The sequence below is a fragment of the Lolium rigidum genome, chromosome 5, assembly GCF_022539505.1.
Source record: "Lolium rigidum isolate FL_2022 chromosome 5, APGP_CSIRO_Lrig_0.1, whole genome shotgun sequence".
NCBI classification, from domain to species: domain Eukaryota; kingdom Viridiplantae; phylum Streptophyta; class Magnoliopsida; order Poales; family Poaceae; genus Lolium; species Lolium rigidum.
Genome location: NC_061512.1, coordinates 66,285,543 through 66,288,582, shown reverse-complemented (window position 1 = coordinate 66,288,582; position 3,040 = coordinate 66,285,543).

The window sequence follows — 3,040 nt, the reverse complement described above, 5'->3', positions numbered from 1 at the left end:
GGGCCCACACCACAGGGCCGCGCGGCCAAGGGGGGGGGGGGGCGCGCTGCCCTAGGATGTGGCCACCTCGTGGCCCCACTTCGTCTCCTCTTCGGTCTTCTGGAAGCTTCGTGGCGAAATAGGACCCTGGGCGTTGATTTCGTCCAATTCCGAGAATATTTCGTTACTAGGATTTCTGAAACCAAAAACAGCGAGAAAACGACAGCGGCACTTCGGCATCTTGTTAATAGGTTAGTTCCGGAAAATGCACGAATATGACATAAAGTGTGCATAAAACATGTAGATATCATCAATAATGTGGCATGGAACATAAGAAATTATCGATACGTCGGAGACGTATCAGCATCCCCAAGCTTAGTTCTGCTCGTCCCGAGCGGGTAAAACGATAACAAAGATAATTTACGGAGTGACATGCCATCATAACCTTGATCATACTATTTGTAAAGCATATGTAGTGAATGCAGCGATCAAAACAATGTATATGACATGAGTAAACAAGTGAATCATATAGCAAAGACTTTTCATGAATAGTACTTCAAGACAAGCATCAATAAGTCTTGCATAAGAGTTAACTCATAAAGCAATAATTCAAAGTAAAGGCATTGAAGCAACACAAAGGAAGATTAAGTTTCAGCGGTTGCTTTCAACTTATAACATGTATATCTCATGGATATTGTCAACATAGAGTAATATAATAAGTGCAATATGCAAGTATGTAGGAATCAATGCACGGTTCACACAAGTGTTTGCTTCTTGAGGTGGAGAGAAATAGGTGAAGCTCGACTCAACAATGAAAGTAAAAGAATGGTCCTCCATAAAGGAAAAGCATTGATTGCTATATTTGTGCTAGAGCTTTGATTTTGAAAACATGAAACAATTTTGTCAACGGTAGTAATAAAGCATATGTATCATGTAAATTATATCTTACAAGTTGCAAGCCTCATGCATAGTATACTAATAGTGCCCGCACCTTGTCCTAATTAGCTTGGACTACCGGATCATCACAATGCACATGTTTTAACCAAGTGTCACAAAGGGGTACCTCTATGCCGCCTGTACAAAGGTCTAAGGAGAAAGGTCGCATTGGATTTCTCGCTATTGATTATTCTCAACTTAGACATCCATACCGGGACAACATAGACAACAGATAATGGACTCCTCCTTTATGCATAAGCATGTAACAACAATTAATAATTTTCTCATATGAGATTGAGGATATATGTCCAAAACTGAAACTTCCACCATGGATCATGGCTTTAGTTAGCGGCCCAATGTTCTTCTCTAACAATATGCATGCTTAACCATAAGGTGGTAGATCTCTCTTACTTCGGACAAGACGAACATGCATAGCAACTCACATGAAATTCAACAAAGAGTAGTTGATGGCGTCCCCGGTGAACATGGTTATCGCACAACAAGCAACTTAATAAGAGATAAAGTGCATAAGTACATATTCAATACCACAATAGTTTTTAAGCTATTTGTCCCATGAGCTATATATTGCAAAGGTGAATGATGGAATTTTAAAGGTAGCACTCAAGCAATTTACTTTGGAATGGCGGAGAAATACCATGTAGTAGGTAGGTATGGTGGACACAAATGGCATAGTGGTTGGCTCAAGTATTTTGGATGCATGAGAAGTATTCCCTCTCGATACAAGGTTTAGGCTAGCAAGGCTTATTTTGAAACAAACACAAGGATGAACCGGTGCAGCAAAACTCACATAAAAGACATATTGTAAACATTATAAGACTCTACACCGTCTTCCTTGTTGTTCAAACTCAATACTAAAAATTATCTAGACCTTAGAGAGACCAAATATGCAAACCAAATTTTAGCATGCTCTATGTATTTCTTCATTAATGGGTGCAAAGTATATGATGCAAGAGCTTAAACATGAGCACAACAATTTCCAAGTATCACATTACCCAAGACATTATAGCAATTTACTACATGTATCATTTTCCAATTCCAACCATATAACAATTTAACGAAGAAGAAACTTCGCCATGAATACTATGAGTAGAAACTAAGGACATACTTGTCCATATGCTACAGCGGAGCGTGTCTCTCTCCCACAAAGTGAATGCTAGGATCCATTTTATTCAAACAAAACAAAAACAAAAACAAACCGACGCTCCAAGCAAAGCACATAAGATGTGATGGAATAAAAATATAGTTTCGGGGGAGGAACACTGATAATGTTGTCGATGAAGAAGGGGATGCCTTGGGCATCCCCAAGCTTAGATGCTTGAGTCTTCTTAGAATATGCGAGGGGTGAACCACCGGGGCATCCCCAAGCTTAGAGCTTTCACTCTCCTTGATCATGTTGCATCATACTCCTCTCTTGATCCTTGAAAACTTCCTCCACACCAAACTTAGAACAACTCATTAGAGGGTTAGCGACAATAAAAATTAACATGTTCAGAGGTGACACAATCATTCTTAACACTTCTGGACATTGCATAAAGCTACTGGATATTAATGGATCAAAGAAATTCATCCAACATAGCAAAAGAGGCAATGCGAAATAAAAGGCAGAATCTGTCAAAACAGAACAGTTCGTATTGACAAATTTTATCTAGGCACCAGACTTGCTCAAATGAAAATGCTCAAATTGAATGAAAGTTGCGTACATATCTGAGGATCACTCACGTAAATTGGCATAATTTTCTGAGTTACCTACAGAGAATTTTGCCCAGATTCGTGACAGCAAAGAAATCTGTTTCTGCGCAGTAATCCAAATCTAGTATGAACTTTACTATCAACGACTTTACTTGGCACAACAAAACACTAAACTAAGATAAGGAGAGGTTGCTACAGTAGTAAACAACTTCCAAGACACAAAATAAAAGCAAAGTACTGTAGTAAAAACCATGGGTTGTCTCCCATGAGCGCTTTTCTTTAACGCCTTTCAGCTAGGCGCAGAAAGTGTGTATCAAGTATTATCGGAGGGTGGTGCATCGTTATCATGAGCTCCCCCATCCGTAGTGGTACTAAGGGCTTTGTCAATTTTAGGCCTATAATAATACTTCTTTGG